We start from the raw sequence: 10,466 nt of genomic DNA on the forward strand, positions 1-10,466 counted from the left end.
TCCGATATGCTCAGGGTTGATATCGCGCTGTGCAGACTGGCAGGTATAATCCAGGCAAAAAGCGGCTGGTGTCTTGAGCTAAAAAGGTAAAGCAGTGGCTAAAAATGACTAAATAGCTAGTAGCTAATTAGCTGGTTAGCTTCCGATGGCTAGGTTCTGATGGAGGTTCTAGCTATAAGGTCTAAAAAATAGCAGATCCGTATCACATTGGGTGAGGCGGATTGCCGGAAGGTATATTTAATTTAAACATGGAAAAAGAGATTGAAATATTTTGCAATATATACAAAAAAAGACAAAAAACAACATTTACAACAACAATCACGTCATACTGCTACGCCATCTTGGATTAGAAGATGACTCAGTTAAAAAACATTGGATTATAGCAAACTCTGAAATGATTTAGTATTTCTGTGCCCACAAACTGTTTTCCCAGCATAACATAAGAAGCCACCAAATGATACGTAAGTCGAGTGCATTTTCATTCACGCCTCGCTGGAAGCCCCGCCTTCCACAGGTGATGAGCGTGAGGCTCGGATTTATTCCTTAAATTTAATACCGCTCTTCACCGACCCAGGAAGGGGTGGGGCCAAACAGGTGTTGCACCTCGTTTCCCTCCTTCAGGGAACAGTAATTATAGTGTTAGGGTCTAATTTTTCAGAGTAAATAACTCACGGACACTAGAGAAGCTTAACTTACATCTAGACGTTCCGCTAGCGGAACACCTGCTCCAATATCCAATGATAGGCGTGGCGCGAATTACAAATTCCTCAAAAATCCCAAAACTTCAATTTTTCAAACATATGACTATTTTACACCATTTTAAAGACAAGACTCTCCTTTATCTAACCACACTGTCCGATTTCAAAAAGGCTTTACAGCGAAAGCAAAACATTAGATTATGTCAGCAGAGTACCCAGCCAGAAATAATCAGACACCCATTTTTCAAGATAGCATATAATGTCACAAAAAACAAAACCACAGCTAAATGCAGCACTAACCTTTGATGATCTTCATCAGATGACACGCCTAGGACATTATGTTATACAATACATTCATGTTTTGTTCAATCAAGTTCATATTTATATCAAAAAACAGCTTTTTACATTAGCATGTGACGTTCAGAACTAGCATTCCCACCGAACACTTCCGGTGAATTTACTAAATTACTCACGATAAACATTCACAAAAAACATAACAATTATTTAAAGAATTATAGATACAGAACTCCTTTATGCACTCGCTATGTCCGATTTTAAAATAGCTTTTCGGTGAAAGCACATTTTGCAATATTCTGAGTAGATAGCCCAGCCATCACAGCTAGCTATTTTGACACCCACCAAGTTTGACCCTCACCAAACTCCGATTTACTATTAGAAAAGTTTGATTACCTTTCCTGTTCTTCGTCAGAATGCACTCCCAGGACTTCTACTTCAATTACAAATGTTGGTTTGGTTCAAAATAATCCATAGTTATATCCAAATAGTGGCGTTTTGTTCGTGCGTTCAAGACACTATCCAAGGGTGACGAAGGGTTACGCGCCCGACGCGTTTCGTGACAAAAAATTCTAAATATTCCATTACCGTACTTCAAAGCATGTCAACCGCTGTTTAAAATCAATTTTTATGCTATTTTCTCGTAAAAAAGCGATAATATTCCGACCGGTAGTCGTTGTTTTATTATTGACTGTATGTTTGTTTTACTCCATGTGTAACTCTGTGTTGTTGTATGTTGTCGAACTTCTTTGCTTTATCTTGGCCAGGTCGCAATTGTAAATGAGAACTTGTTCTCAACTTGCCTACCTGGTTAAAAAAAGGTGATTTAAAAAAATTAAAAAATAAAAGATCAATGTCCCTGTTTTATCGAAAGTACTCACTGTATTTACTGGTGTTAAACAGATCAATGTCCCTGTTTTATTAGATAGTACTCACTGTATTTACTGGTGTTAATCAGATCAATGTCCCTGTTTTATTAGATAGTACTCACTGTATTTACTGGTGTTAATCAGATCAATGTCCCTGTTTTATAGAAAGTACTCACTGTATTTAATGGTGTTAATCAGATCAATGTCCCTGTTTTATTAGATAGTACTCACTGTATTTACTGGTGTTAAACAGATCAATGTCCCTGTTTTATTAGATAGTACTCACTGCATTTACTGGTGTTAATCAGATCAATGTCCCTGTTTTATTAGATAGTACTCACTGTATTTACTGGTGTTAATCAGATCAATATCCCTGTTTTATAGAAAGTACTCACTGTATTTACTGGTGTTAATCAGATCTCCAGTCTTCTCTTCTTCGTCCTCCTCTAATGTGACAGTAATCTCCCCCTCTTCATCCTCCACCCCAAAAACTGCATCTTCCACCTCTTCATCTTCTTTCACAGTAACATCCTCCTCCTCTCTGAAGGCGTCTACTTGTTTTTGTATTGTAACAGCCTCCTCTTCCTCCTCCTCTTTCACCAGAGCTTCTTTCTCCGTCCAGCAGGCCTCCTCTTTAACAGGAGAGTAGCTTAGTGAACTCATGGTCGGGGATAATAGCTAGTTAGAATTAGCGACTAGACTAGTGCTAACTTAACCAGCCAGCTAGCTGACTTACAACGTAAATATTACATAAAATGTAGTACTATGTTTAAATCACAGCGGCAATTAAACCACGAAATTGTCCAAACAGCTTGAAAGTTCCGACTTTGTCGGCTAGCGAGCTACCGAGGTGGCTGCAGTTGTTGAAGAAGCGTTCCGTCCACTAGATTATACGTCACACTAGAAACATCGCCTGAAAGACACATATCGCCATCTGCTGTCTGGAGGGAGGAAACGCAGTTGAGGAGGGAAAACCTTTTTTCTTCTTCATTGAATTATAATATTATAAAGCAGTTTAGGGAAACGTTTTTTTTCTCTCCATTAAATATGAATATTATATCAACAAGTACAAAGAACAACAAGTGTTTGATTAGTTCATAATTTTTTATGAGAATTTAAAACAAACTCTACATCTACTCCACATCTGTATTTCTGATTCAGTCAAATAACTAGATATCAAAATAAGCACCTAGTTATTGATACCCTTGATAAAGATGAGCAAAAATTACTGTATAAAATAAATAAATAAACTTGACCCACTACCAGGATATTTTAGCCAAAAACCTGGTTACCTCTCTGCTAGGAGGCTGAAACTTGGCCATAAGTGGATCTTCCAGCAAGACACATCAACATCCACAAAGAAATGGTTAATTGGGCACAAAATCAACATTTTCAATGGCCATCTCAGACTTCGGACTTGAACTCCATTGAAAACCTGTGGTTTGAATTGAACAGGGCAGTCCATAAGACAGACTAAATAAAACAAGGACCTGGAGAGATTCTGTATGGAGGAAGGGTCTAAGGTCCCACCCAATGTGTTCTCTAATCTCATAAAACATTTCAGTGTCATTATCCTCCCAAGGGGACGGTGCTGGAGTATTGAAAACATGGGAGGCAATAATTCAGACCCCTACCTTTTGAGAATTACATGTTAAACTAAATCTCTTTCTCTGAGCAATTGTATTAGTATAAAATAATATAATTTCTTTCTTTTTTACATACAATATAGCTCAGTATTTTAATTCTTTATTTAATAGAGTCATTTATCTCATCTTTTTCAAGGGTGTCAACAATTTTGTCCCCCACTGTACCTCCATACTGCTGCTACATGGTGTAACAATACATCATGTAGATGTATATAATGAACAGACTAGGGCTATACTGCTCCTACATGGTGTAACAATACATCATGTAGATGTATATAATGAACAGACTAGGTCTATATTGCTCCTACATCATGTAACAATACATCATGTAGATGTATATAATGAACAGACTAGGTCTATACTGCTCCTACATGGTGTAACAATACATCATGTAGATGTATATAATGAACAGACTAGGTCTATACTGCTCCTACATGGTGTAACAATACATCATGTAGATGTATATAATGAACAGACTAGGTCTATACTGCTCCTACATGGTGTAACAATACATCATGTAGATGTATATAATGAACAGACTAGGTCTATACTGCTCCTACATGGTGTAACAATACATCATGTAGATGTATATAATGAACAGACTAGGTCTATACTGCTACTACATGGTGTAACTATACATCATGTAGATGTATATAATGAACAGACTAGGTCTATACTGCTCCTACATGGTGTAACAATACATCATGTAGATGTATACTACCGTTCAAAAGTTTGGGGTCACTTAGAAATGTCATTGTTTTTTATAGAAAGCACATTTTTCATCCATTAAAATAATAATACAATTGATCAGAAATACAGTGTAGACATTGTTAATGTTGTAAAAATATTACAATTTTTTTTTTAAACAAATTCACCTTTATCTAAGCAGGTGGCCAGTTGAGAACAAGTTCTCATTTACATCTGCGACCTGGCCAAGATAAAGCAAAGCAGTGCAACACAAACAACAACTTGTTCTTTAACAAAGCTTTTGTAAACAGTGTTGTTGCATAACAATCAGGCAGTAGAACAACAATAATCATCACCCTCTTGACCAATCTTCCCTCCCCTTAACATTGGGTTGATTCAGACCCTGTCAGTGTACCAGGTGGACATTGGGTTGATTCAGACCCTGTCAGTGTACCAGGTGGAACTTGGGTTGATTCAGACCCTGCCAGTGTACCAGGTGGACATTGGGTTGATTCAGACCCTGTCAGTGCACCTGGTGGACATTGTGTTGATTCAGACCCTGTCAGTGTACCAGGTGGACATTGGGTTTGATTCAGACCCTGTCAGTGTACCAGGTGGACATTGGGTTGATTCAGACCCTGCCAGTGTACCAGGTGGACATTGGGTTTGATTCAGACCCTGCCAGTGTACCAGGTGGACATTGGGTTTGATTCAGACCCTGCCAGCATGGCCAGAAATGTATTCCAAGGTCAGTAACTTATAACCACAGAACCACCCCAGACCTTTCATGCATGACTAAAAACTCCTAAGTATTAGATTTACTACCATGGTCTGGTATGTCACTGCATCAGACACCATTCACAATGCTGGCTGAGGTACGAGTAAAACATGACATATTATTTCCTAACCATTCACAATGCTGGCTGAGGTACGAGTAAAACATGACATATTATTTCCTAACCATTCACAATGCTGGCTGAGGTACGAGTAAAACATGACATATCATTTCCTAACCGTTCACAATGCTGGCTGAGGTACGAGTGAAACATGACATATTATTTCCTAATTGTAAAAAATTCCCCAATCTTTTAAAAAATATCTGAAATGGCAAGGCTTTAGTTCAGTGGGCTTTTCTATTGTTGAGGAAAGCAGGGGAAGTGTTGTGAGTAACAGAACTGCCTACGGTGTGGGGGAAGGGACGCTGCTCACTGATTGGCTGTAGTGACAAGGGTCCCTCCAAAAATCTATCACTATTCCAACTCAAATTCTCCCCCAAATCTACCACTAATAGGCCAAGCCTCCACAGACCCTGTCTTGTATTGACAAACAGAACAAATCATTTGACATTCAAATATGTCATTTTAAATAGCTCAATTCAATCCAGCTGGGCCTTTTAACACAGATATTTGTTCCTGCTGTAGATGTTATGCCTTTGTACAGATCTAGGATCAGTTCTCCTCCACAATGCATATTCAGTACCGGTCAATTGTTTGGACACACCTACAAATTCAATGTTTTTTCTTTATTTTAACTATTGTCTATGTTGTAGAATAATAGTGAAGACAACACAACTATGCCAAGTGTGTGCAAAGCTGTCATCAAGGCAAATTGTGAATACTTTGAAGAATCTCAAATAGAAAATATATTTTGATTTGTTTAACCTTTTTTTGCTTACTACATGATTCCATATGTGTTATTTCATAGTTTTAATATCTTTACTATTATTCTACAATGTAGAAAATAGTAAAAATAAAAACCCTTGAATGAGGAGGTGTGTCCAAACTTTTGACTGGTACTGTATGTAAATGTGATATTTCAGTTGTTGTTTTTGTTACATTTGAAACATTTTTAAAAACCTGTTTTTGCTTTGTCATTATGGGATATTGTGATGTCATTATGGGGTATTGTGATGTCATTATGGAGTATTGTGATGTCATTATGGGGTATTGTGTGTAGATTGATTTAATCCATTTTAGAATAACGTAACAAAATTTGGAAAAAGTGAAGGGGTCTGAATACTTTCTGAATGCACTGTATATATAGGGGCAGTACCTAGTGACATCACTTCCTGAAACAGGAGGTGCAAATATATAACATCGTTTCACAATATCAACATTCAATGTATCAAAATAAATGACCAAGCTGGAAGTGTAAATGCCAGCCCAGCCACAATCCTAGAGGTTCACTGATGATCAACCTCCTCCTTCACATCTGACTCCTGATGATCAACCTCCTCCTTCACATCTGACTCCTGATGATCAACCTCCTCCTTCACATCTGACTCCTGATGATCAACCTCCTCCTTCACATCTGACTCCTGATGATCAACCTCCTCCTTCACATCTGACTCCTGATGATCAACCTCCTCCTTCACATCTGACTCCTGATGATCAACCTCCTCCTTCACATCTGACTCCTGATGATCAACCTCCTCCTTCACATCTGACTCCTGATCAATCCAGAGCATCTTCTTTTTGGGGGGAATCCCGATGGACGACGTCATCCAATAGGCCGTCATCACCACCACCGCCCACTAGTTAATTGTCATTCAGGTTATCAATAGGAAGAGCATTAGCAATATGTCCTGTCTGGTAACTTGTCTTGTTTAATGGATTTACATTGGCAGGTGCACAGGGAGAAACCCCCTTTTTTTAACTCAGTCGATCCGAAACTGAGGAAAAACTTTTGGAAGTCTTTATCAAAGTCTGTGGCCTGTGATGTTGGGACAGATGATAGTCCCTTATTATACAAGAGACAAAATCCCCTAATTCTACAGCACAACGGCAGAGTCATGTCTCCAGTGTAAAACTAACAATGACTCAATAATCCTTCTGGGAATGTTATGACGTCATAAAGTTATGGGAGGAGTTAGAAAGTTGGCTGTCAGAAGTACAGGATTATAATGTAAACTTACTTTTAATCTGTCTGTCTGCATATTTCAAGACATGGCATTTGAGGGTGCAGTGAGATACCCCCAGAGTTGGACGATACTTTTCTCGTCAATCATCTTAAATATTCAACTTAATTAAAACCTGGAAATCTCTGTTGTTAATTCATTAGAAAGGTATAATGCTTTATTATCTAAAAGATGAAAGTGACGGAGAGAAATAAAATGGTGCTGATGCGGGCGCTGGAGATGGGGGTGTGTTCTAGTGGATCTGGGCAGGTGTGATGTAGTTAATGGAGATGGAGGTGTGTTCTAGTGGACAGGTGTGATGTAGTTAATGGAGATGGAGGTGTGTTCTAGTGGGTCTGGACAGGTGTGATGTAGTTAATGGAGATGGAGGTGTGTTCTAGTGGACAGGTGTGATGTAGTTAATGGAGATGGAGGTGTGTTCTAGTGGACAGGTGTGATGTAGTTAATGGAGATGGAGGTGTGTTCTAGTGGGTCTGGACAGGTGTGATGTAGTTAATGGAGATGGAGGTGTGTTCTAGTGGGTCTGGACAGGTGTGATGTAGTTAATGGAGATGGAGGTGTGTTCTAGTGGGTCTGGGCAGGTGTGATGTAGTTAATGGAGATGGAGGTGTGTTCTAGTGGGTCTGGACAGGTGTGATGTAGTTAATGGAGATGGAGGTGTGTTTAACTAGATATCGAGCTAGTGTGAACTTCCTGGTCCCTCAAGTCAGTGAGTCAACACAGGAAGGAACAATGGATGGATAGTTCATTTATTTCCAAAGCTGCAATGATGGGACACAAACAGTATGGATGATGATGTAATGTCAACTTTATACATTTCTATCGCAGGACCACTCAATTTCCAATTTCTCCAAAAACCTCCTGTGGGTTACCCAGAATCACATTGGGTTACCCAGAATTACATCCTTTATCACTGACTGTAATGTAAACACATGAGCAGCAGTCTAAGGTCCTGCATCTCAGTGCTAGAGGCGTCACTACAGACCCTGGTTCAAAACTAGGCTGTATCATAACTAGGCTGTATCATCATAACGTGATTGGGAGTCCCATAGGGCAGCTCACAATTGGCCCAGCATCGTCTGGGTTAGGGTTTGGCCGTCATTGTAAATAAAAATGTGTCCTTAGCTGGCTTGCCTAGTTAAATAAAGGTTAAATATATTTAAAAAAATGTAACTTCATTACACCGTTACACTGGCATACAAACTCGGTAGCACAGAGTTGATCATCCATATGACGTTGGGAAATATTGCATTGTGGGTAGTTTAGAAGATTTCCCAAAATAAGTTAATACTGTAACGACCCTGGGTTTATAAGCGCGGATATTGACTCTGCCGTTCGAGCTTTTGCGGCACAGTCGATAGCGCGCTGGACTTCGGGCTTAATCAACTGCGTTACCCACTCCAGTCAGCAGATGGCGGTCTGGGAATTTAAGGTAATGCTGTTGGTGTGACGTATAATGTAGTGGACGGAATGCTGCTTTCAACAGCAGCAACAGTTATTCAGCCACCTCGGTAGCTTGCTAGACAAAATAGCCGAACCGATAAAGCTATTTAGACGCTTTAGTGTATATTAGCCACAGTGTTTTAAACCCACTTCTGTCGCTAGTTAGTTATCCGATTTAATTTCATATTTACGGTGTTGTTGTTATTATTCAGCTAGCGGGCTGGATAAGTTAGCATTAGCCTAGCTAGCTAACATCCCCGACCATGCGGTCACTGAGCTACTCTCCTCCTGCTAAAGAGGAGGTCTGCTGGACGGAGAAAGAGGGTCTCGTCAAAGAGAAGGAGGAAGAGGAGGCTGTTTCAATACAAAAACAAGTAGAGGGTGAGGCTGTTACAGTGAAAGAAGAAGAGAAAGACGTTGCAGTGAAAGAAGAGAAAGACTCGTTCAGAGTGAAAGAGGAGGAGGATGTTACAGTAAAAGAAGAGGAGGAAACTGGATATCTGGGCTCGGTTTCCCAAACGCATCTTAAGGCATCCAATGGTTTTAATGATGAACAGGCCCTGGTTAACACTAGTAAGTACTGCCTTCAAAACAGATCCACAAACTCTGCAGTTGTTGAACTGATGTGTGGTGTTAAAGGGGAAATCTGTAGTTGCTACATCCATATTGTGACTTTTAAATAATTTATTTATAGCCATTGATTCTTGAAGAATGTAACACATGTCTCATGAGCTTAGTTCAACTGTTGTACCCCATCAGAACCCCAAATAAGATTTTTTTACTCCAATGTTTAGAAATGTAAACCAACACTGTATAGCCTCAACATGGTTAAAACTATAATGTTGATATTATGGATGGTCAGTCCTTGCATCCATAGGTCTGTCTATGAATTTGAGAGTAGTTACATTTCTCCAGCCCCATAATCATTTTATTACCAAAACAGTGGTGGAATGACAGCTTTGTTATTGTTTGAACTGCAGATTGATTGATTGATTGTGTGGCTTTTTTAAAGGGACAACCTAGGTTTTAAACAGAAACAAAATGGCTGTCCAGTGACTTGGTTTGGTAAACAGCTGAGGGATGGGGGAAGGAGAAATGTAACCACTCTTAAATTCATAGAGAAAGCTATTGTAGCAACCGTAACCCAACACCTAGCAACCTCGTCAAGAAGTTAATTAACCTGTTAGGGCTAGGGGGCACTATTTTCACGACCGGGTGAAAATAACGTACCCGATTTAATCTGGTTACTACTCTTGCCCAGAAACTAGAATATGCATATAATTAGTATATTTGGATAGAAAACACTCTAGTTTCTAAAACTGTTTGAATGGTGTCTGTGAGTATAACATAACTCATATGGCAGGCCAAAACCTGATAAGATTCCATACAGGAAGTGGCCTGTCTGACAATTTCTGGTGCTTCTTTTGCCTATCTATCGAAAATACAGTATCTCTGCTGTAACGTGACAATTTCTAAGGCTTCCATAGGCTCTCTGAAGACGCCAGAAAGTGGAATGGGATCTCTGCTGTCTCTGGGCAGGGTCCAGCAGCTCTGTTTGTGAGGGGTCAGGCTGGTGGCTCAGAGCCTGGAGATGCGCAGCCACGAGAGTACTCCATGTTTTTCTTCACCAGTTTGAATGAATACAATATCGTCCGGTTGGAATATTATCGCTATTTTACGAGGAAAATCGCATAAAAATTGATTTTAAATAGCGTTAGACATGCTTCTAAAACCTCTTGAGGACCCCTTCCCGCTCGGATCCCGTTACCGGGATTCGATTTGACAACAGCCAGGGTGCCAAATTCAAAACTACAAAAATCTCATAATTCAAATTTCTCACACATGCAAGAATTATACACCATTGTAAAGATAAGATTATCCTTAATCCAACCACGTTGTCCGATTTCAAAAA

This window comes from Salmo trutta, chromosome 17, assembly GCF_901001165.1.
Source record: "Salmo trutta chromosome 17, fSalTru1.1, whole genome shotgun sequence".
NCBI classification, from domain to species: Eukaryota; Metazoa; Chordata; class Actinopteri; order Salmoniformes; family Salmonidae; genus Salmo; species Salmo trutta.